Below are 25910 nucleotides of genomic sequence, written 5' to 3' on the forward strand. Positions count from 1 at the left end.
CTGCCTAGTCTTTTTAGGGCTCCCTCACACCCCTCCCAGTGTGATTTGGTAAATTTCCTCACCAAAGCCACTGTTCTCTGTACTACACAGGCAGATATGGAAGTGGGGGAGGGTCAGAGGAAAGAAACAACAAGAAAGAGAAAAAGAGAGTGAGACAGAAAGAGACCAAAAGAGAAAAAAAGTAACCATGCCTTTAAAAACCACATTTTCTCCATGTGAAAGTAAACAACATTTTCAAAATGGAGGTGCATCTTATAATCAGTGCTAGGAGAAATGTGTCAGCTCAGGTACATTTTACAACCATGGTGAATTGGATTGGGGTGGAGTGGGGGGGAAGAAATGTGGTTCAAGGCCACCCCAGAAGCTCACAAGTTACCTGAGTGGTCCCAACTCCACTGCGCAGCTCACACAGACTACGGGGAGTCTTCTCCCTTTTGTCATCCCAATGGCGGCCCAGAACCTGGTTCCCATGCTTCTACCCACGCTGACTGAAGGAGGAGGGAATATGAGGGCTACACTTAGAGTTTTATTTGCACAGTCTCATATATCTATTTTCAAGTGTATGTTCCCAGCATTGGAGGCATTTTTTGTTTGTTTTCTGGCTTTTTACAGTAACAATTAACCTAATAAACCACTGTTGTTAACAGTAATAATTAACCTAATAAACCACCATTGTTGCTCTGGTTAGATTAACCACTTCAGAGAACATCAGATAAGACACAGGGTTTTGCATTTGGCAACTTCTGAGCTGAGACTGCTTTTCAGAAGCCAGGGCCTGAACAGTGGGGGTTGTTTTAACTCTGCAATCCTGGTAATGAGAAAGAAGAGGCCCCTCAGGTAACTGCTGAGAAAGGCTCCTTAATTTCACCCTGCTTCACATAGTCCAATTTTCAATAAAATTAGGCACTTCAGCACTATCCCTTAGGAAATCACCTCGGAGCCCATAATCCCTGGATCTTCCTGGGGTTATTCTGTCTAAAGTCCTCTGTCTGAGCTGTTGTCATAGACCAGAGTCCTGCTTCCTGCTCAACGTTTTCCACATCCCACCCCTGTGCCCAGGGCAATGTCAGTCAAGTCCACGCTTTCTTCCTCCTTCAGTGGGCTTTTCCCTTCTTATTACTGCTTGAACCTGCTTCCCTTCCCAGCTATCAGTGGAAACCCAAAGCAGTAGTTGATGCTTTATTCATTATTTACTTATTTATTTATTGAATGGTATTTCTATGGAAAAACATGTTTCTACCAGACGTCGGAAGAGAAATACGCTCCCAAACAGCCCCCCGCCCGTCTGATCCAACGCTGAGGGGTGGCATATGTTCTCCTGCATTCAGAAACTGCCCCAACTCCTTGTGAAACATCCTCCCTGGGTGCTTTAATTTAGTGCTAGGTTTGTTATGGTTTGGTATAGTTTTGTTTATTTTTTGTTTGTTTCCAAATGTCCCTCCTTCAAGTGTGATCTGGCTGTCTGGAACCTTCAGGCAGCATTTCCTTCCAGCCAAGCATCATTTTTTCCATTGCAGTACCAGGAAATGCAGGCACTTTCTGAAGAGCCCCTAGGCAGGCTTTGCTGCCTGGGTTTCTCCTCCAGCCTCTGTGGTTGCCGGGTCTGAGAAGTCAGGAGTGTGGCAGGGATTCAACCAGGGGTGGGATTCAAATAATCTAACAAATGCTTCTCTGCCCTAATGATCATTTTAAGTATAAACAATGATATACTGAAAGGTAGTTTGTTATTTCATGCATTTAATACTTAAATAAGAACAATAAAAGAGGTACACAAAACTAGGTTATATTATAAGAATGAGTTTTAAAATATTAATGAAAAAAATATTAAATAATACCTAACAAAAAACAATAAAACTGTTATTTAAGATATATCCATATTGCTTCTTGATTGGCATCCTCACTTGCATTATTTTTCACCTCTGGACGAAATGAATATTATTATGGGCACTTAGAATATGCTGTTGCACAGATGGATGTTAAAAAAGAGTAAGGAGCCTGACCTGTGGTGGCGCGGTGGATAAAGCGTCGACCTGGAAATGCTGAGGTCGCCGGTTTGAAACCCTGGGCTTGCCTGGTCAAGGCACATATGGGAGTTGATGCTTCCAGCTCCTCCCCCCCTTCTCTCTCTCTGTCTCTCCTCTCTCTCTGTCTCTCCCTCTCCTCTCTAAAATTAATAAATAAAAAATTTTTTAAAAATTACAAATGCCTTCCTTTAAAAAAAAAAGAGTAAGGAATGTAAAGTTGTGATTTACAAATCTAAGGTAGACAGTTGCCCACCTTAGAAAGAACCCTGATTACAAGTGCCATTTTAACAACCAGTTCACCAAACTCAACCAAAAATTGGTTCTTCCGAACTGGTGCGATCCAGTTGAATCCCACAACTGGATTCAACCCCTAACAGCTTCCTGCATGAGACTTACTCCATGCCTGCAAAACTTAGCTCAGGCATCCACTCCTTCAGGGAAACTCCAAGAGCCCAAGCTCAGCTCCCTGTCCTTTATAGGTCCTTGTACCAAACATGCCATGCTCATCTGAAGTCATCAGTCTATGTGTGTTTCCAACAGGACAGAAGCTCTTCAAAGGGAGTATGTTGGAAAGTGCTCCTCCTCCTGCTGCAAATGACAGAAAACCAACCCAGTGGGTTTAAGCCTAAGAAAATATACTGGCTCCAGAGACTGAGGTCGGGTTGGCTTCACGTGTGACCTGATGCAGGAGTTCAGACATTAGGATCAGTACTTGTTGCCACCCATCTCTTGGCTTAAGTCCATGGCCTTCATTCCCAAACAGACTCTCTCCTCATCAGCTGTCAGTTTTGTATCCAGTTGAAATAAAGATAGCAGAATAAAGTCCTGTTGGGCTGGATTGGCTTCCCCTGGACCTATACCTAGCTCACAACAATTCAGGGGTGTGTCACTGGGAGGATGAGACAAGTAGATTGAATCTAGGAGTTCAGTGGAACCATAGGATATTCATAGTAGTAATAACAATAGCTCACTGTTAGTCATCTAAAAGTAGGGGATAAGTCCTTAAATAAAAATGGGATGACTATTATCACAAGGGGTGTAGAGCTGAGCCATAAACCACATGCCTGCTGCCACCGCCAAGGACAGTACTAATCCACACCTGCCCAATTGAGAAGATTTAAAAATTACAAAAAAATAAAAACAGTTCCCACATCACCCAAAGACAACTATTAGCGTTTGGGGGTGCTTCCCCTCCAGCCTTTCCCTCTGTGTGGACACTTCTATGTCTCTGTGGTCACATTAGCTACATGTTTGCTGTCTTGCTTTCTCTCCCTTAACACTGCACTTGTCTCACTTAACCTACGGTTTTGGTAAGCACTTAACAATTGCATAATAATGCATTGAGGTGGTATAAATTAATCTATTTAATCATTTTATAAAGGGCTGTTTTGGGAGAAAAATATAAGCTATTATAAAAATATAATCTGAAGCATTTAAAATTTCAAATTGGGTATTAGAGGTGATCCTTTCCAAAGCGGGTGGTAATCTGACGTTATAAAACCATCCTAGTGGTCCTGGACCTTCCAAGACTCGCCCTCCATCTCCCTTCTGATTCTCCTCAGAACTGTGGCGAGTAGAGAATATTTTGTTTGGTTTTCTGAATATTCCCGTCTTCATCCAGGGAACTGCACCGGGCTCTCTGATGACAGATTCATCATAGGGATGTGCTTGTCCTCCTAAAATCCTCTTCAGGGAACAATTTTCTGAGGTCTCACATAGTACCTAATTGACAACTCTCTTTAATGGGCTGGATGATAATTCTTTCTTTAAGCCACAAATGATGATTGATGGAGTTCCAACAGGATAAGGTCTTCACTTTATTCTCACCTTCATTATTTTAATCTCTCAGAATCATTGTATAATGGATCTGTATTGCTGTAAAGTTCTGTGAATGGTAGGTGGGTGTCTATAAATTGCTCAGAATCACAAGAGGTCCCTCCATTTGATTAAGGAGACTACGGACAAGCTCAGATAAAAGTCTGCCCATCCTGCGGATGCAGGAGAGGGAGACACCTGGAGGAGTGACATTAGGCCTGACTAGGAAGTGGCCACATGACTTTGGTTTTCCCCTCAATGGCTCCTGGAATCAAACTGTGCTTAATCCTGGTGGGAAGGCATAGGAAGCAAAGGTTGAAATGGAAAGTTGGAGAATGTCAAGAGTACAAAAGGTTGTGAGGAATTAATTAGGAAGTTGTCGATTGAGTTGTTCAATCATTCAGCATTTACTGAGGTCACTGGTCTTTGCCAGGGTCTGTGCCTGGCACAGGGAAATCAAGATAACTGAAGTAGTCCCAGTCCTCCAGAGTCTTACAGCCTCCATGTGGGAGGAAGAATCTACAACCTAACCGTGACCTTATTGAGCAAAGTGCTATTAAGGTGCCATGGGCTAGCCAGGCTGGCTTCATGGGCATGGGACCCATGCAGTCACACATGGGTGGGCACATAGAAGGTCCTCGCACTTGATTTAATGTTCTACTGGAGGGAATTGCTACCCTTTAAATTTACTCATGCTGCAAAGATTTACTGAGTGTCTGCTATGTGCCAGGCACTCCTCTGGGCACTGAAGACCAATCAGACACAGGCAAGAGCAAACAACTATGTAAAACACCTAGGATGTTGGCCCTGGCCGGTTAGCTCAGTGGTAGAGCGTCGGCCTGGCATGCAGGAGTCCTGGGTTCGATCCCCGGCCAGGGCACACAGGAGAAGCGCCCATCTGCTTCTCCACCCCTCCCCCTGTCCTTCCTCTCTGTCTCTCTCTTCCCCTCCCGCAGCCAAGGCTCCACTGGAGCAAAGATGGCCGGGGCGCTGGGGATGGCTCCTTGGCCTCTGTCTCAGGCACTAGAATGGCTCTGGTTGCAACAGAGCGACGCCCCAGATGGGCAGAGCATCGCACCCTGGTGGGCGTGCCGGGTGGATCCCGGTCAGGCGCATGCAGGAGTCTGTCTGACTACCTCCCCATTTCCAACTTCAGAAAAATACAAAAAAAAACCCAAACAAACACCTAGGATGTTGAAATGTTGGCCGAAGGAGGACAGGTTAAGAGTTCAGGTTAAGAAAAGTTTATTAGGGGGTCTTCTACTGGGCCGACTCGTAAGGTGGAAGTCTGCAACCAGTTCTCTAACAGGCAGGGTTAAATAGAGGATTTGAGGGTGGGGGCTAGTAGTCATTATGGGGGGAGGATTAACCATAAGTAAGCTAGAAGACCTTCCATACCCAGGTGAGTCAGTCCAGATGCCTGGGGGAAGGTGATCTGGAACATCTAGTCTGTCAATGTCCCTTCATCCACTTAAGGGAGGAGGGGGTCATGGCTCCCGCCTGCAACCCTATCAGATGTCAGATGGGAGTACGTGCCAGGGAGGAGAGCAAAGCTGGAGACAAGGTGAGGGTGGTCTGAGTGACCACTCACTATGTGCCACCACCTTGGGCATGATTGTTAATCTTACATGTCAGCTTCACTAGACTATGGCACCTAGTTGTTTGGTCAAATGCCATTACTGGGAAATAATTTTTTAAAGATTTTTTTTTTTACTTGTGCTTAACATTTAAATCGGTAGGCTTTGAATAAAACAGATTACCCTCCATAACAGAAATAGTCTTCATCCTATCAACTGAAGGCCTTCAGAGAAAAAAAAGGAGGTTCTCCGAGGACGAAGGACTTCGGCCTCCAGAAGGCTTTCAGTTCAAAATTGCAACATAACTTTTTCCCCAGTTCCCCCACCTGCCAGCCTGCCCTGCCGATTTCAAACTTGTCAGCCCCAGGAATCACCTGAGCCAACTCCTTAAATCTGTCTATGTGTTTATCTATCTATAATCTATCTAATCTCCCTTTCCTTATCTCTCATTCTATCATCTATGTATCTATATATGAATCTATGTATCTATGCATCCATGTATCTATGTATCTATCTATGATGTATCTAGTTAGGTATCTATCTATGTATCTATCAATATCTATCTCTTTCTCTCCCATTAGTTAGTTCTCTGCAGAACCCTGATTCACACAGCAGTGCACAAGGTCTGTCACTGGCTCTGCTACCTCCCAACCTCACTAGCTGCCAGAAGCAGGATGCAAAGAGAGGGTACTGAGCATAGGGATGCATGTGAGGCCTCCCCTCCTCAAGGTTTCTACCACTAACAGCCATGGCAGCTGCCCCTACCTGTGTCAGTGATCTGGCACAGGTGTCTTCTCATTTCCCTTTTTTAAGGACCCCGTGGCTTGAAAGCCCTGCACACAGCACCTGGCCCAGTCCTCTGTGGACCGTGGGCAGAGGCTTGCTTTCTGCCTGATGTCTATTGTATTTGGCTTGCATTGGACCAGGGATAGAGGGACTCCATGGCACATTGGCCTTTAAATCAAGCCCAATAAAATCTTGTAAGCTGCTAATCATGACAATGGTTGACACTTCCTACACAGCACTCACAAACTCCCCACAAAGGCACTGTGGCCAGCTGGGTGGTGGGAGGCTGCTGCTGTAACCATTTGGATGATGTGTAACAAGGTCTGTTAGCAACAAGTACAGGATTCTTCAAAGAGATTTTTACTAGAATGTCAGACTCTGCTCCTTTTTTTTTTTTTTTTTTGACATTGAAACACGTGTCATTGCTCCAGAATGCTGTTGTCTTCTGGGAACAAACACAGAGGCCCATTGTTTATACTGCCAATTAGGAACCATGATTGACCCTAACACACAAAGGCCTGGTTGTGCCCTAATGGCTGAGGGAAGTGTCTTGGATTTTTGACACAGGTCCTTGGACAGAAAAAGCCTAGGCTTGTTGTTTATTGGGGTTCTGAGGATCCATTTTCCCTTGCTCAGCGAGCTGGCCGTGCAGCCAGAAGCTGAGGAATGCAGGTCTTAATGCTGGTTCCCATGGCTTTCCTCCTTTGACAACTAACTGCAGTGTCCACCAGGGCTTTTCAAGAACATGTGTCACCCTGGGGCAGCCACTGATCCTGAAGTCAGGTAGCATCTCCTCTCCGAAGAGTTGCAGAAGGAAGTTGGATTTTGAAGGAACATCAGGAAAACAGGCAACCAAAGACTTCCTGGCTCAGCATGGCAGCTGCGGGGGGAGTATATGCATGTTCCCAACCAATGTGAATCTTCTGCCACCACGGGGTCAGGCACTAGGGCAACATAGAACCACATGAGCAAGGCACTTGGTATCCATGAGCTTCATAAAAAGCTCTGCAAGGTGGCAGAACTAACCAAAGGCAACAGCAAACTGCTTCATTTTGATATCAAGAAAGCCAACCCACTGACTTTGTCTGCTTTAAATATGAAGAGTAATGGAAAAAAGGATTGTCCCAAATAAATGCAGTAGTTACCAAAATCTATTCTTTGGGGTTATCTTTCCATCTTTAAACAAGGGAGGAAAGTGAGGGAGATGCTTTTTCCAAAACATATTGGTAGCCAAACAATGCTGACCCTTCCAAATGCACCCTGATGTCACTGGTGGCGGTGGCAGTACCACCAGTAAATGACATGGAGAACTCCCACATCCATCAGCAATGAGGACTTAAATCTGAGATCATTTTGCAATCTTTTGCAGCTAGTAGGAGATTTGTTAGGTAAGTTATAGCAAATTCTTTGATAAAACAGTATGTCTGCTATTAAGATGGTGTTTTAAAGAGTTTATGATAATAACATGAAAAATTAGAATTTGAAACAGTTTCTTACTCCTAGACTGATCACACTCCTCTTATCCCCAGAGGGTAATTCAGAAACAATTTGTAGAGCATCAATGTGTCTATGGCTTTTCAGACTACGCTGTGAATCTAAGGAGGAAACACTAAATGTTAACATTGGCTTTTTTGAGGATTGGGACAATGTGATATTTTTCTTCTTTCTGTCTTTCTATATTTTCTATGTCTTTTATTTCATAAAGAACATGTCTTATTTTATAGTGAGAAAGAATAAAATAAACAAGCAGTTGCTACGATGAGAGAATAGGGTGGCAATTTCATTATCTTGCTTCTCCTTTCTTCCAATATCACATTATACCCATGGTCTGACAACTGGCAGCTGGGAAACCTGCCCAGAGTGTGTGAGAAGGCTGCCTAGGACCTTTTGGCCTCTTCCAGGTCACCCCAGATGCCAGATTTAAGGGTTTGGCAACTTCTGAATTTCACAAGTTTCAGGGGTTTTTTTTCTTTGTAATTATTAAAAAAACCACACAAAACACACTTCTGGCTACATATACACCCACAACAAAATCTATGCACTTTGATTCATGAGGTTCCACATGGTTGGACCCTCTGCAAGAAGCAGGTTCCCAGGGTACCTGACAGTGTGAGTCTCTTTGCAGGAAGGTGGACTCCTTTTGTCAGTGTTGGAACTCTAATTTTTTTCTTCTCCAAAGGATACTCACCCCTGAAGCCTACCTTCAGAAGAGAGAGATTTTGTGGTAATTCCCAGAGCCATGCTGTCCAACATAAAAGCTATGTCCCACAGGTGACTTTGAGAGTCAACACAGGGTACCTCCCCAAGCTTCCTTCCTCCCCTGGCTCTAGGGGCAGGACCGGTCCCCAGGAGGAGGGAGCACACTCATGTCCCAGAAGATTGGACACACTGTGGCAGGCTCCAGGTAAACCTGCCCTGTTTCCATTGCATCAACTGATTGAAATCTGTGGTTTGAACAGCTGCAATGAACATGTGAATATCTCTCTGGCCTCACTCCTCTAATTATTCACCCTGTAGATTTTAGCAAGAATTGCAGCTGAGTGTCTGAGGTCAGAATTGTTTCCATTACCTAAATTGCCCAGAGGAATCTACTCCCGTTTCATAAACTGGCTTTCCCACCTTACGTACGTGGACTCCTGAGCCTAGCATGCATGTCTATCCCTTGTTCCCCTGATACTCCCTTGTTCCAATATTATCTTTGACTGATGCCTTCTCTGAAACTCATGGGCAGAGGTGAACCAATAATACCTGGTACAGAAAACCATTCCTCACCTGACAAATATGTAGTGAGTACCTATTACATGCCATACACTGGGGATACAGCAGTGAACCAGTTAGAAATGATTCTGCTTAGGTGGACATGGTTGGACACTTAATAAAATGGCCAAAAGGAAACCAGAGACAGACAGGAAGAAGCAGACTGTGAGAAAATATTATTTCAGTAATGGAGATATTAAGTTTGAAAAGCATATTAGAAATCCAAGTAGAGATTTTGTAAAGGAACTTGCATATATGACACTGAAGTTGAGGGCAGATCAGAGCTGGAGATACAATCTCGAGAGTCATCATCTCAGAGTGTTTAGATCCAAAAGACTGTATAAGATGGCCAAAGAACTCTGTGAAGAGAAATCACCAGGGGGGTTGTGGAGAAGCGGGAGGGTTCTGTGCCCCAACAGAGCACCACTGTTGGAGCACAGCAAGCATCTAAGCTTAACACCATGTTATTTGGGATAAAGTGAGGAATTATCTGCATTGAAACCAGGTCAGGACTCCCTTGGGTTCAATTTAATAACAGATAGTACATGTTTGACAAATTTTTTACTCAAATATTATTAAAGATGAACTATTCTTAATATTAACCAACCCTCCTCAAATACTCCTATTTCTGCTCCTGGTACCACCATTCTTCCATTCACCTGGGCTCATCATGTGAGTCACTTTGACCTCTCCAGTCTCCTGCCCTCCAGTTAGTGGCCAAGTTCATGTCTCTCTGAAATGCTTCCAATTCTTTCATCAAAGCCACCACCCTAGTTATCTTCACATTATCAACATCTGTCTTTTCTTTCATAAACATTAATTAAACACCTACAGTGTGCCAGGCACTGTGCTGGTTCTGGGATAGACCAGTAAACAAACAAACAAATAAAAAACAGGCACTCTCTGCAATCATAGAAAGTATGATCTAGTGGGGGAGGCAAGCATTAACTATATGCAAATGTAAGTGAGAAAGTTGATTGACTAAATGAATAAATGAATGAATGACCAATTGCTTGGACTGTCATGATCCCTGCTCTGATCCATCCTACAATGGTGCTGCTTGGATAACTATAACCTAGAAAAGCTTTGCTCATGTCACTACCCTGCTAAAACTTTCAATGGTTCCCACTGTACACTAGGTAAGTACTGTATCCCTAGCCTAGTGGCTCTCCAGTCTCTCTAGTCTCAACCTACTTTTCTAGTGTTATTTCCTTCTAACCCTCTAGGATACTCTTCATACTATTCTGTTATGTGTTTGGTTTGCCTATATAGAAAATTCACCTCCAATTCTGCTATTGAAATCTTATCCATTTGAGGGAGGGGAAATGTGTGGAATGATGGGATTTGGTATAAAAAAAACAACAAAAAAAACCCACAAATCCCCATCTTCTAAAGTAAGAAGTCATGATGTTCAAATAGGAAAATCAAGAAGAAAAAGAATAAGCATATTATTTTAAGAAATAAGGAGGTAAGTAGCTAAAGGACTTGAGTGCATAGTGGAATGCCTGGCATGTAATAAGCAAAGAAGAAAAGGTTCGCAATTCTTTTGTCTTTCAATAAACCCTGCCATGACATTGGGTCCTGTGGCAGTTCCTGCAACGGTTTCCTACAAATTTTTTGCTTTCAGTGTTTCCTGACCGATTAATGGCATCGTCCTCTTCTGAAGATTATTTTTCTCTATAAGTCCCTGTTGAAAGACTTTACAAAGGTTTCCTTTTATTTTCTTTTTTAGATTTTATTTATTCATTTTTAGAGAGGGGGGGAGAGAGAGAGAGAGAGAGAGAGAGAGAGAGAGAGAGAGAGAGAAGGGGGGGGGGCAGGAAACATCATCTCCCATTTGTGCCCTGACCAGGCAAGCCCGGGGTTTCCACCGGGCAACCTCAGCGTTCCAGGTCGACCCTTTATCCACTGCACAACTACAGGTCAGGCTACAAAGGTTTCCCAATGTGTTTTAGAGTAGTGGTAGCTGCTGGAACAAACAACTCCCGAACTCTTAAGGACTTCCACCTAATATATTTCCACTCATCTGGCATTCCTGGTTGTAGCAGATTTTCCTCCGCTTGACGTTTCAGAAACATAGGCCCTTTTCATTTTGAGGCTCCTCCCACTCCCTGGGCCCCAAAGTCCTCTGTATCCAGGCGGAGGTGAAAAAAGTGAGAGGGGAAGATACAAATGCTTCTCAGTTGTCTAGGTACCTCAGGGACGCCTGTCACTCCAGCTCTCATTCCATTGGCCAAAAACAGTCAGGTGTCCCTACCTAGATGAGAAGGGTATCCTGGGAAATGTAGTCCGTGGCTGGAAAGCCTCTTCTCAGTGAAAACCAACAATGTGGAAAGGGCGGTCAGGATGTTTTAAGTGGAGGCATGTTCAACACATCACAAGCTACGGAACCACATCCAAACTCACTTAATTGTCTAATCCCTGTGGTTCCTACCTCCCATAGGAACTTTCTATAGTCTCAGCCGCAGACCTTGCCATCATCTCTGCCTCTTGGTTCTGTACATTCCATGGGGCACATCCCATATGTCTAAATACAATGGGATTTTTCAAGTATAAATTCTGTCTTCTCTTGGAATACTTTTTCATTTCTGTAGCCATCTACTGACTGAGACACTGAAACTGAATTTCTGAGTTATAGAATTTGGGAGTTAGATGGGACCTTAGCAACATGGTCCAATCCTTTTTCTTAAATTAATTTTTTAGATATTTATTTATTCATTTTAGAGAGTAGAGGAGAGAGAGAGAAAGAGAAAGAGCGAGAGCAAGAGAGAGAGAGAGAGAGAGAGAGAGAGAGAGAGAGAAAAGGGGGAGGAGCAGGAAGCATCAACTCCCATATGTTCCTTGACCAGGCAAGCCCAAGGTTTTGAACTGGTCACCTCAGTGTTCCAGATCAATGCTTTATCCACTGTGCCACCACAAGTCAGGCGGTCCAATCCTATTGATGTAAGTGAAGAGAAATGAGGCTCCAAAAGGCTAAGGGAATTCCAAACACATGGTATTCACAGAAGATCTCTTTCCTCTTCCTGCCGACAGTTCATCAGGAACCTCAAAGGCACGACAGGCCATGGTCTGAATTTTGCTGTGCCACAAATTTGAATGTATGTGCTGTGTATGAGCCTAAATGATCTCTGGGTATTTGCTTCTCCATGTGGATTTGTTGTAATGGGAGTCAGCCTCCAAGATGGCCCCATGAGCGCCACACACTGTGTAGTCCCCTCCCACACTTAGCCAAGGTTGTCTGTGTAGCAGAAGTGATAGAATGCTGATGGCAGATTATAGAGGACTTGGGCTTCTGTCCTGGTGCTCTCGCCCTTGGATCACTCACTTTGGAGGAAGCCATGTCAGGAGCAGCCCTATGGCGAGATCCATAGGACAAGAAACTGGAGTCTCCTGCCAAAAGCCATGAGAGTGAGCTTGGAGCAGATGCCTCAGTTCCAGTCAAATCTTCAGTGACCGCAGACCCAGTCAGCTGCTTGATTATAACCTCAGGGAAGACCCTGAGCCAGAGCCACCCAGCTTGGCTGCTTCCAGAATCCTCGCTCTCAGAAACTGTGTGATACAACATGTTTGCTGTTTTAAACTGCGAAATCTGGGGATAATCTGTTACTCAGCAACAGAACACAGACATTTCTGTTTTCTACTTGCAATCAAGTATGCATTTTGGTTTACTTGGGCTGGGGAGTAAATTGAAAATTGGCTATAGAAGCTTCTTTAAAAATTTTTGAGTTCTACAAAGGTCTCAGGAAATGTCTGTTGTAAATGTCAAACATTCTGGCATTTCTTGTGTGGGTTGCCCTAAGTCCTCAATTAATGGAGACACTACTAAGAAAAACAGAAAAAAGGAGGAGGAAGGGAGGAAGGGAGAGAGGGAGGGGAGGACTCCTGTTCATCCCTCTAAAGCTGTAGGGATGCTATGTTCCTGTGGAACCTCCCCTGATCCATCTTGCATATGTGATATCTAGATGTCATTTCTCCCACAGCACTTTGATGTTAACTTTCATAAGCCATTGATAGTAGTGTTTCTTAATTCCTTCATTCATTTTACAAAGAAAAATTTATTGGGCACCCAGAGTATCTCTGCTCTATGTACTTGAGATACATCAGTGAACAAAACACAAAGATTTTGCTCTAGAAGAGCTTACATCTTAATTGGGAATATGAGAAACAATAACCATAATAAAAAGCAAAGGTATCCAATGCTGTAGGAAAGGAAAAAACAAACCAGGGAGGTAAAGTTGCTTCTATCTTTATCATGTTTCCTCTATCAGGGGCTCAGGGTGGCTGGTGAGCCTGGAACATCTGTCATGCTTTGCATTCTCTAGAGGCCTGCAAATATCTGCTTAATTCATGTGAGAATGAAGGAGCTAGTCCCAGAATGGGGAGTTCATTCAGATGGCAAATCCAAAAGTTGCTGATCATCATATCTATAGCAGATTTTGGCCATAGAGAAGCCCAGCTGGGAAGCAGCCATGAAGGATCCTTTTTCCTTCAACCCTCAATGTAACTCTGCCGGCAGAATTACTTTATCTTCTCCCTGGTATACCGGATTACCAATTTGGCAGAACTGGATCAGGGAAGCAGCAGTGCCCACAAAGCTGTCTGTTCAGCATCACAGGACCCTGCTAAACAAGGCTGTTGGAAATATCTGAGCCCTTGGACAGGTGATATTCTCATCATGACTTCATCAGTCAGCTTATGGTCAGTACTCAGATGACCTGGCCCAGACTCTCACCCCCTCATCTGGTAGAAATAGACCCAGTAGAAAGAGAGTGCTACGAATATCGACCTGTGCTGACCAAGGCTCACCTCCAAAACATCTGACATATCACTTTATGATTCAGACCCAAAGAAACAAAGGCCAATGAAATATGCCTCCCATGGTTTAGATATGTGGTCCTATATGGGGTTGGCATGTGTTTCAATAGCAGGCAAAGATAAAAAATGTATGTTTTCCTATTAGGTTTAATACACCTCAGTCAATAAATTAAAATGCAATATTATTAATACAGAATAAAACAATAATTTGTATTCAAATAGCTATTGAGTTACAAAAGATCTAGAAACAGAGTTTTAGACCCAGAAGGGATCTTAGGCCATCATCAAAAAAATAAAGGTGGTAATGTTCTTCATTTTTTATAAACCTCCCCCCATCTCACACATACACACATACGCAATCACACGCATGCACACACAGACTTAACTGCCTCTGCAGCTATTTCCACACCTCTCTCTGGTCTCAGTAAAGGAAGTGACCCCTCACAGCCCCTGAACACAGAGTACTGCCTCCCACCACCATCCTCATCTGCCTAAAGGCCTGTGTTACTCCATACCCAACCCCTTCAAACAGACAAACATCTTTCTCTTTACTGTGTCCCCCTTATTGACTTGCTCTTCCTTCCAAGCACATTAACATGCTCACGTCTCTCCCTCTAAAAAAATAAAATAAAACGAAACAATGAAAAACCGCTTTTTTGTCCTCACATTTCTCTCTCCTTATGTTCCCTTCTTTCGTGGCTATATTGGTTTCCTGTGGCTGCAGTAACAAAGTGCCACACACCGGGTGGCTTCAACAACAGAAATGTATTGTTTCACAGTTCTGGAAACCAGAGGTCCAAGATCAAGGTGTTGGTAGGGTCAGTTCCTTCTGTGATTGCAAGGAAAATTTGACCCATGCCTCTCCCACAGCTTCTGATGGTTGTTGGCAATCTTTGGGGTTCTTTGTCTTGCAGGTGCATCACCTCGACCTCTGCTTTCATCTTCATGTGGCCTTTTCGTGTCACATCTGTGTCCAAACTTCCCCCTCCCTTTTTGGGGGGTATTTTTCTGAAGTTGGAAACGGGGAGGCAGTCAGATAGACTCCCGCATGCGCCCGACCGGGATCCACCCGGCATGCCCACCAGGGGGCGATGCTCTACCCATCTGGGGCATCGCTTTGTTGCAACCAGAGCTATTCTAGCGCCTGAGGCAGAAGCTACAGAGCCATCCTCAGTGCCCGGGCCAACTTTGCTCCAATGGAGCTTCGGCTGTGGGAGGGGAAGAGAGAGACAGAGAGGAAGGAGAGGGGGAGGGGTGGAGAAGCAGATGGGCGCTTCTCCTGTGTGCCCTGGCCAGGAATCGAACCCAGGACTCCTGCAGGCCAGGCCAACGCTCTACCACTGAGCCAACCGGCCAGGGCCAATCACATTTTTAAAGACCAAATCAGTTGCTATCCATGGGTGACAAGCAGAAAGAACCAAGTCCAGCTCTGTTACATTTTCATCAAAAAGCAATCTTTTGGGTTTTAAAAAATATATTTTTTATTAACTTTTAGACAGAGAGGGGAAAGGAGAGAAATATCAATGTATTGTTCTACTCATCTATGCATTCATTGGTTAACTCTTGCATGTGCCCTGAGCAGGGAGGGAACCTGCAACCTTTGGTGCACTGAGACAATGCTTTAACCAACTGAGCTACCAGGCCAGAGCAAGCAATCTTTGCCTTGAGCCCTGAAGCTTTGCCTTTTGGAGTCCACCATTAGGATGCAAATTCAAATAGAGGATGGGAGTGGGGACTTAAGGAAGCAAAGCAGCCCTGTGTGGTAGGAAATGGCCAGGCTGGAGGGGAGGCAAGTGTCACAGAAAAAACTCTAAGAAAAGGTGCTCTTTATTATTTGCTTTATTTTCAAATTTTAGTGTGCTTCGGAATTACCTGGAGGGCTTGTTAAGAGGCATATACCTGGACCTCACCCCAAGTTTCTGATTCAGCAGATCTGGCAGGCTGCTTTTCTTACAAGCTCTCAGATGATGCTGATGCTGCTGACCCACAGAGCACACTTTGAAAACCGCTGAACCGATTCAAGCTTTGTGCTCAATGCAATAACCTATTTTTTGAAATCCATGGAGATAGGGTTGTGATCAACCCGTCTTTCTGCTTAAACCAGACGTGGAACTTGTTATAAGAGTCATTTGGGGACGACGCTAGAATGGGTTGTGAATCTTAGGGAGTGCTTAATACAGGGCGGTAAAAGGAGTGCACCAGGCTCAGGAGACCCATGACAGAAACAAGAGTACGGAGTTTGTTGTGGCTTTTCTATCCACAGACGTTTCCAAGTACCACACTTGCGGCAACAAGATTGCACTGCGAAAGTAGTGTCATTACATCTGCCCTCTTCAAGATAGGGAGGGACACGTACACAAATGGCCTCCTCTGAGCCTCCACAGCACCAAGGGGAAAGCTGGCCTGCTTCCACGACCCTTTACGAAAACAGAGACAATTCTTCTCGAGACTTGAACCGAAAGTTAAAAAGGGGCTTTTAAATTGCACATCGCTCCAGACCTATCTGCGATTAATGATTAGTGTATCCAAGAGGAGCGGCGGAATGGAGGACCAGGACCGGTTGCCGAGCGCCGGGAAGCAACCTTGCGGTGCTGGAAGCGGGAGCGCCGGGGTTCGGCCCGGACGCCCGTTTGTGCGGGGCGGATGTTCGCGCTCCGGAGAAAGTGATGTCTCCCCGGGGGACTGTTGCACCGTGAGGCTTGTTTGGCTCACAGCAGGACGCTCCCCGGGTAGCGGCAGCGCGCAAGGGCAGGCTGGGAGGCGCGCGGCCAGCAGGATGCTCTAAGCCGGCGCGTGTACGTGTGCTCACTGTGGAGAGATATAGGGCGTGTGACCCGCACGGGCGGGACGCGCGCCAGTGCTAACGCCGGGTGCCGCGCAATAGAAGGCTGGCACTGCCGGGTAAAAATGTCGCACAAACCCCAGGCCCGGGCGCCGAGGAGCGCTCGACTGGAGAATCCAGCGGACGCACAGGGCCATATAAGTGCCTCGTGGTTCAGCGTGATTACAATGAGTCGCTGCACCAAAAGCCTGGGAAGGAAGCTGCGAGGCTCTCCTCGAACCCCGGGCGCGAAGCGAGTCCCCGGGACCCACACGCGCCCCGCACGCGCCTCCCCAAGCAGAGCGCGCGCCCCCTAGCTCACTCGCTGGCACCCAGGCACCCTCCCAGAGCGATCTGGCAAACCACTGCGGGGCGGGTATTATGGGGAGGGGGTGTGGCCTGACCCAGATCAGCCAATGAGACTGGGAGGGGCATGGGGGCGGAGCTGGGGGGTAGAGTGTCTATTGGCCAGTTGGCCTCCGGTATGCAGATACGGTGTAGTCATGTGCCAGGGGCCGGGGCGACTTCCTGTTGGAGGCCAACGGGGGGCGGGGAAAGGGGCGCGAGCGCCCGGTCTGGCTGGAGCGGGGGGAGGGGGGTTCTTGTCAGTTAGAGCAACAAGATGGCCGCGGTGGCAGCTCCGCACCTCAGCGCGACGGCCCCGGGAGCCGCAGCCGCCGCCGCCGGCCCCGCCGCTTCACTGTCCTGAGCACCGCCCCGGCCACCTCCGCAACCCCTGACAAGGCCTTCCGCGCCCCCGCCGCGCTCCTGCCTCCGCCGCCGCGGGCACACCCGAGCAGGAGGCGGACGGAGGGCAGCCAGCCGAGCGCCGAGATCCGAGCCCCGCTGCCGCCTGGGATCCCGGGCCGCAGCAGAGCCACCGTCCCGCCCGCAGGCGCCAGGAGGAGGGCGCGTCGCGGCGTCGCCGGGGTCGGACCTGGACCTGCAGGGACGCGCCACCGCCCACCCGCCCGCGCCGCCGCCGCCCGCGCAGGGACCTGAGCCCGTGGCGTCGGCGCTAAGCGGGCCCCCACCGCCCAAGCGCCCCGCAGGCCCCAGGGCGGTTGTTCGGGTTGTTGTCGCTGCTGCCGCCGCCGCCGCCAGGCCCGCGCCGCCGGAGCTCTGCCGAGGAGCCGCCGCCGCCGCCGGGGACGGAGCCCAGGTGAGCGCGGGCCGCGCTCCGAGGCGCTGCAGCTGGCCGAGCTGGAGGCGTCGCCTTTGTTCGGCCGGGCTTGGAGCGCGTGGGGTCGCGGGTCCGGGCGGGAAGGGGTGTGCGGCGCGGGGCGGCGGAAGGAGCTGCCCCGACTCGGGATCGGGAACGCGCGCGCGCGCGGTGACAGAGGCTCGTATTCTCGGGTGTGGGACACTCGGCGGGATCGCCACGGATGTTGCGGTGACACATCCGTTGTGGGGTTTTAAAACTGATGCAGTCGGTGGAAACGAGCTTTCCCCGAGCGGTCACCGAAGCGGATTTTGCATTTCTGGTGGCATGCGGAAACCCGAGTGTTTTCGGGCTAGGGCCTCCCGTGCCGTTGTTCAGGGGATGAGCAACCCCGGGGCGGTTGCTGGCGGAGGGTGGCGGGGCCTCGGCCTCGTGCTGGCCTGGAGTCAGGTGGGTTGCTAGCGGCGTCGCAGGCTCCGGAGCGATGCGCACGAGGAAGGAGAGCCGCGCCACATCACAGCTGCCCTGCTATCAAATCGCGTAACCCGAGCGCTTCGGCGCTACCTCTGCACCTTCACCTTGTGGACGAGATTTAATTGATTGACTCGTAGTACTGAAATGTGGAGATGCGAATTTAGGGGCTCCCTGCGCCGTAACCTGGCGGAGAAACTGCTCGCTTGCAGGTTACGCGGAGGTTGGCGGAATCTCACCGAAGATGCAGGATCGCTGCCTCGACGTCGCGAGCGGGGGGAGGAGCAGCCGCAGATCCTGCTGCAGCAATTGCAGTTTTCAGGCACTCGCCGGCAGCAGTGATTCTGCACAAAATTAGAGGATTGCCTGGAACCTTGGCCTCTGTCAGATAGAACATCCATTTGCTGTTATTCTAGGCATGAACTGCAGATTCGGAACTCAAAATGGTGCTCAGTAGATGTGAAACTCGAGCGTCTTGAAGGAGTTGCAAGTTGGAGGCTCCGGGCTTTTTCAATCCATTGTGTAGCCCCGGGGTTTGGGTTTTCTCCTGCATCCGGTATTCTGGTCGATGTGCTTCGGCCTGTGTAGGGGTCAGTTTATGATGGTCACGGTGTAGAGGCTGCTGCGTCTCTGGACGTAATTGACCCTGCACAGGCTTGTTTTATACAAATTATTAACCACATTTAGAATTGAGTTGAGACACTGGAAATATGGCTTGGGTGATCTTGGGACAGTAGTGGTGGGTTTGAAATATGTAGAGGGTGCTGACAATTATGCCTAGATTTCAGACTTCCTTCAGTACTATGTGAAAGAATAAAGGATAAAATTTAGCCCCAGGCCAGATGAATTTGGTTGGCAGAGGGCACCTTGAAGAAATTTACATTATTTCAGAACCGAGGAGGTGAAGAAGCTTTTTGAACACTTCTGCCTGGTGTCTCTAGGATCCTTTATTAAGGAAAGTGATGCAAAATGAGGTTTTAAAAATGACCAACCCAGGTTGGTCATTTTATCCAAGTTAATTTCATTGTTGCGTTTACAAAGACACTAGCCTGAAAAGTGGTTACTTTGTTTACCTATACTGAAAGTTTGTTTTTTCTACAGAAGTTCTTGATACTTTTATTTTCCTAAGAGTAGAAATTCTTAGAATCTGTTCTTCTTTCACAAGGTGGGGCATGAGAAATTGATAGCCGAGGAAGTGGATAATAGTAAAATTACTGGTTAAGTTAAATTATATTTACGGTGACACAGACATTTCTTCACGTTAGCATTTCCTTAACCAGCAGAATGGATTTACAGTCCTAGATATCATATAAATATATAAGGATTTCATTATGAGGATCTAGTATTAGAAGCCTCATTCTGAGTCTTTTCATGCTTGTCCAAATCAAAGACCTTATTAACCAATAACTCTGTTTTATTATTAAAGTATGCAGTTAAATAAGGTTGACACTAAGACGGTCATAAGGCTTAATCCTATTTCATTTGGATTCTGGCATTAAAATATCTTAGTAGTAACCTGGGGTACATGTAAATGTTGATTTTAGATTTTCCTACTTACAGTGTTTATTTTTCTTTTTCAAGTGGCATATGTTTTAACACTTTCACAAAGATTATTTTTTAACAGATTTATATTTATACTTAGTTGGCTCAGGAATTTTGGAACAAATAGTTACATTATAGTGCCGATTATGAGGGAAACTGGAGTGAACTGTTTCATTTGACTCTCACTTATTATATTAAAAAATGTTGTGGAGAAATATAGGAAACTATGTTACAGCATTTCTCATCACCAGCACCTTTTTGTTAAGCAGCTGGCTTTACTGAGATAAATTCATGCTTTTCCAAGTGCTGTCATCTGGCTCCCTTCCAAAACCAAGCTGGTGGAGGAGGAGGAGGTGGTGGTGGTGGTGGTCAGGGCTGGGAGCAGGGCAGCTTTTTCCTCAGCGAAAAGACCATTCAGTTGGAAGGACATGGAAGATAGAATTCTACAGTACTGGCTGAAAATGGGATGTTTGCATTACTTCCCCAACTCCCAGTGAGGTCCTGAAAGTGAACTTATTCTTGCTATACTCAAGAAAGTGATGCTAATTTTAAATAAAATTTAAAAAAGGACTAGTGGAAATTAGACTATTCATTATTTGATTTGAATATATATAATGTTTGTGGTATCATATAACTTCCCTGACAACTTGGCATTTTAAGGCTAAAGAGCCGTTTGAGAGACTATTTATGGACCTTTTAGGTCCTCCCCAGTAGGAATTATATCCATGAGATTGCATGATACGTCTTAGATGCCTGTTTACCACTCAATTGGGGTTTATTGTGCAGAGGTGAAATCCGAGGAAGATTTTATAAGGAAAATAGATTTACTGTGAAATCTGAGGCTGTTCCACATATCAAAATAGTATATGAAATAATTAAGATTTGGAGATGGAACAAGTAAAGATTACTTAGCCAGAGTAACTGAAGCCTGTAGGAAAAGCATGAGAAATGGAGAAACAATGATAGAAGGCCTTGGAACCCTAAGAGGGCCTAGATTGCAGGAGCAGGAGGTGGAGCCTTGAGCGGACAGTGCATAGAAGGTCTATGTAGTTGGGGATGAACTAGGTTACATTTTGGTTTTCGTTGTTTCCTTTTTCTTTTTTGTGAGTGACAGAGACAGAGAGAGGGACAGACAGAAAGGAAGGGAGAGAGACGAGAAGCATCAGTTCTTTGTTGCAGCTCCTTAGTCTCCTTAGTTGTTCATTGATTACTTTCTCATGTGCTTTGACCCTGGGGTTGGGGGGGGGCCTGCAGCAGAACGAGTGACCCCTTGCTCAAGCCAGTGACCATGGGGTCATGTCTATGATCCCATGCTGAAGCCAGTGACCCTGCGCTTAAGCCAGTGAGCCTGCACTCAAGCCGGAGACCTCAGGGTTTTTTTTGTTTTTGTTTTTTGTGTTTTTTGTTTTTGTATTTTTCTGAAGCTGGAAACGGGGGGGGGGGGGGGGGGGGGGGGGTGTTCAGACAGACTCCTGCATGCCCCCGACCGGGATCCACCCGGCACGCCCACCAGGGGGGTGACCTCGGGGGGGGGGGGGGGTTTGAACCTGGGTCCACCACGTCCCAGTCTGATGTTCTATCTCAGAGGTTCTCAACCTGTGGGTCGCGACCCCGGTGGGGGTCGAACGACCAAAACACAGGGGTCGCTCTGATGGCTTTAGGCGGTTGAGAACCGTTGCTCTGTCTCCTGTGCCATTTCCCAGTCAGGCTGTTTTTGTTTTCTTTGATTGAAATTGTTTTAACTTCTCACTCATGATTTTGAGACAATCAAATGGGTTTTACCTTTCATTCCACCTTAATTTCAGAGGGTCTTCTGATGTTTTAGAACTCTTTTGAAGGTGCATTGGTGCTGTGTTCTGTTTTCTGTAACTGATTTTTATAGTGACAGTGATTGGATTTTAGTTGTTTAATTAAGACATTTAACATCAATAATTTTGTTTGAAGACGTCATTGATTTAAGTAGGGAGACCAGAACATCAAATGAGAGCTAGCCTTTTTTTAAGGCAGATTTCATATTTTTCTTTAAGCCAGTCTAGTCATGATTATCTAAGATTTTACATATTAAATATGTTCAGTTATGGGGAGTGCATCCTTTGCTATAATATACAATAAGCTTTCTTTAAATAGACTTTAATGCAGTAAAGATGTTCTCAATTATAAACATTCAGTTTATACACAACTTTTCAAGAATATAATTACTTAAAAATATAAAGGTTACTTGTCAGAAGTAACTGTTTAACCTTGTGTAAGCTTAAATGGCTGACATAGAAACCAGGAAATATGTAGTCCTTGCCCAGTGAACTTGTTTGAATAAGTTGACTGATACAATCTTGTAAGTTTTCTGCTTTCCAGACCATGCATTTGAACTGTAACTTATTTAATAAAAAGTCAAATACATATTTTTTAGTTCTCCAACTGGGATCTGACAAGCTTTTGCATGTTAAAAACATAGTGAAAATTTATATGTTTGTACCAGTTTTGGAGTTTTAGTAAAAGTGAATTTTTTTCTTGGCTACAGATGCCTTCAGAGAGTGAAGAAGCTTATTGCAGGGATGGAGAACTGTTTGTTAAGAATGCATTCTCTCTCTGTAGCTCTCAAAAGACTATAGAGCTGTGTGCAGAGCTAGATAATCTGGGCACCTAGCCATAAAACATCACTGCTTTGGCACAGACAGTTGTTCGCACCCTCCTGAGCCCTCCATCACTGCAAACCACAACAGAGGGAATGGCCTGGGGAAAGCAGCATTCACTGCTATTTTGAACTCTTAATATTCTGTGTTGGCTCTCAGAGTTCCAACTATGCATTGGGACTTTGGTTTTCTAAGATATAGTAACAATTAAGAATGAGCAAGAATGTAGCTACTGAAATATGTCTCTTCTAGGCCAGTGGATTTAAATATTTGCTCTAGGAAATACAGAATGGTGAGTTATCTGTCACATGGTCTCTCTCTCTTTATTTGCCTCTTTGTCAAGACACTTTTATTGGGGAGTGATGTGCCCAACCATGGGATCACTGGGTCACAACACACAGGGCTCAAAGAGTCATTGGAATCTCTATTCCAGTTGGATTGAGCTGATGTGGCTAGTTGCCACTTTACTTCCTTATAAACCTTTTCTAGCTCCAGTATTTTTTTTTTTTGACAGAGACACTGAGAGAATCAGAGAGAGGGACAAATAGGGACAGACAGGCAGGAAGGGAGAGAGATGAGAAGCATCAGTTCTTTGTTGCAGCACCTTAGTTCATTGATTGCTTTCTCATGTGTGCCTTGACTAGGGGCTACAGCAGAGCGAGTGACCCCTTGCTCAAGCCAGTGACTTTGGGCTCAAGCCAGCAACGTTGGGCTCAAGCCAGTGACCTTTGGGTTCAAGCCAGCGTCCATGGGGTCATGTCCATGATCCCACGCTTAAGCCAGCAACACTGCACTCAAGCTGGTGAGCCCATGCTCAAGCTGGATGAACCCATGCTCAAGCCAGTGACCTTGAGGTTTTGAACCTGGGTTCTCTGCATCCCAATCTGACGCTCTATCTGCAGTGCCACTGCCTGCCTGGTCAGGCTGGCACCAACATTTAAAAAAAATATTTATTGATTGATTTTAGAGAGAGAGAGGAAGGGAGAGACAGAGACAGAAACATCGAACTGTTCCTACTATATGTGCCCTGATCAGAGATCAAACCCACAACCCTTGTGTATTAGAAAGATGCTCTTACCAACCAAGCTATCCAGCCAGGGATGATGCTAGAAAGTTTTAATTTTTTTGTACAAAAAATATGAAAATGAAAGAGTATACAATAATGTCAACTCATCTTTTAAGGTTAAAGCATTTTCTGTGACCAATATCTATTTGTATAAATTGAGATGATCTCTCTTAACCCTCAAGAATATGGATACCCTAACAGGTCTTTTTTTCTCAAGACACTCTGTTTTCCTTCTTGAAAATGTTTTGGAAATTAATGCTGTGGTATTATGTCCTTCCTCTGATGGCCTGCCATACCACAATATCAAGTCAGATTATTTTCAGTGTTGGGATAAACCCTGTCTGTGGCTGAATCCTTTCAAATGTGCAGACTTGCTAATACCAAACACAGATGAGCGCCAGGGTGGTTATTGGGGATGTGCGCTTGCTGGGTTCATTTTATGTGCATGGTATAGCTCATTAAGAATAAAATCGCTTACAACTGAAATAAATTACTTGGGTTGAGTCTGGCAAAGGTATTGTTTACTTTTTATTCTCAAAGATAATTTCTTTTTAATTACTCCTTTAATTGAAGAAAATATAAGTTAAAATAGCAATCGGGAATTAAAATCAGATCTGAAATTGGGAAATGGCTGTGTAGGCATAATTTATCATCTCTTCAACCATTCATGGTGTGAATAGATGTTAACAGCAGAGTTGAGAAATTACAGGGGTTGGGGGGATGAGGATGCAGAATGACTGCTTTGATTGCGTTATGTTTTTTTACACTATAGATGAAATATGAAATACCAAGGGAGAGGGGAAAGAGTATGTAGGAAGGGAATTTAATAGGCTTTGTTCTTCAGGAGGCTGGTGTTTTCAATGAGGCTTTCCTAGGTAGGGCGAGGAGATGAGGGAAGAAGTTGATGACTGTGGAAACAAGTACATTTGTGTCACTGGGGACAGTTGAGAAGGGGGATATGGTTGGGAGTAGTTAGAAAGTATCCTCTTAGGTGACCAGATGTCTACTCAAAAACATCTTCCACCTGACTTGTGGTGGTACAGTGGATAAAGTGTTGACCTGAAATACTGAGGTCGCTGGTTTGAAACCCTGGCTTGCCTGGTCAAGGCACCTACGAGAAGCAACTATCAATACTATGAGATGATGCTTCCCACTCTTTCAAACTCTCCCCCTCTCTCTTTCTCTCTTCTCTCTAAAATTCAATTAAGTAAAATCTTAAAAAATATATAATTTTCCAATAGGTGCCGCTAATATTTGAGCATTTTTACTCTGTGGTAGCAAGGACATGAGTATTGTCTTATTTAATCCTCACAACACTCCCAGAAAATGGTTGCTTTTATTAATTCCATTTTACAGATGAGGAGAAGGAGTACAGACAAGAAAGTAACTTCTACAAGATCCTACTACTTGTAGGAGGTGAGGCCAGAATTTAAACTTAGGCCATTTCAGAGCCCTTCCACATGGATGAATAGTTTGGATTACTTGAATAGCTTTTAAATTAGTCTCTCTTCCTCTGATTTGTGTACCAGCAGTCCATCTGCTAACATTAGCGGAATACTTTCTGGACACTTCATGAGTGTTATCTGTTTCTCAACAGCAACTTGGAAGTTAGGTACTGTTAGTCGTGTTCATTTTTCAGATGGAGAAACTGAGGCTGGTAGAGGTTGAATAGCTTGCCTGAAGTCAGTGCCTTTATTAAGTGTGTTTAGGTCTCTGCTGCCATAGTCTGAGCTCTTTGTCATCCTCCCAGGCTGCTTTCTTGTGCCCAAGCCTGGTCACTCCATCTCTTCTTTCCTTCACAGAAACTTATTGTATGCAGTAGCCTCAGTGAAGGAGTGGACATCTCCTGGCTTCTGGAGTTGTCCTATGATGAGAGAGATAGGCACTGAACGAGTGAACAAAGCAACAAAAATGAGATAGGAGATCAATGTCGTGAAGCTTCCTTGAAGTAACAGAAGTCTGTGGTAGTATAATGCAGTGGTTCCCAACCCCCGGGCCACGGACCAGTAACGGTCCGTGGGCCGTTTGGTACCGGTCCACAGAGAAAGAATAAATAACTTACATTATTTCCATTTTATTTATATTTAAGTCTGTACGATGTTTTATTTTTTAAAAATGACCAGATTCCCTGTTAATCTTTCTAAGACTCACTCTTGATGCTAGTCTCGGTCACGTGATACATTTATCCATCCCACCCTAAAGGCTGGTCTGTGAAAATATTTTCTGATATTAAACCAATCCGTGGCCCAAAGAAGGTTGGGGACCACTGGTATAATGCATTTCCCCTCTTGAAGATGCATATTAATATATTAGATGCTTACAGGAGTTCAGCAAAAAAATATGTTTACCTTTATTAGCCCAGTCTTTCCCAAAGCTATGTGACTACCAAACATTCTTTTTCCTTCATACCATCTTCTAGTTTGGTGGGCAGACTTTGGGAGAAG

At 45.3% G+C, this 25910-nt stretch overlaps 1 protein-coding gene across 11 annotated transcripts in view; it reads left to right on the forward strand.

Moving 5' to 3' along the window:
• Nucleotides 1-17188: 17188 nt before the first annotated feature.
• The window catches only part of TNRC6C (trinucleotide repeat containing adaptor 6C), a 149060-nt gene continuing 140338 nt past the window's right edge, over nucleotides 17189-25910 (forward strand). For all 11 annotated transcript variants that reach the window (XM_066237829.1, XM_066237836.1, XM_066237839.1 and 8 more), the window contains exon 1: nucleotides 17189-17757. The gene's annotated coding sequence lies outside the window, so the exon portion shown is untranslated. The remainder of the gene's footprint in view (nucleotides 17758-25910) is intronic.

The sequence above is a fragment of the Saccopteryx bilineata genome, chromosome 6 (assembly GCF_036850765.1).
Source record: "Saccopteryx bilineata isolate mSacBil1 chromosome 6, mSacBil1_pri_phased_curated, whole genome shotgun sequence".
Taxonomy (NCBI): domain Eukaryota; kingdom Metazoa; phylum Chordata; class Mammalia; order Chiroptera; family Emballonuridae; genus Saccopteryx; species Saccopteryx bilineata.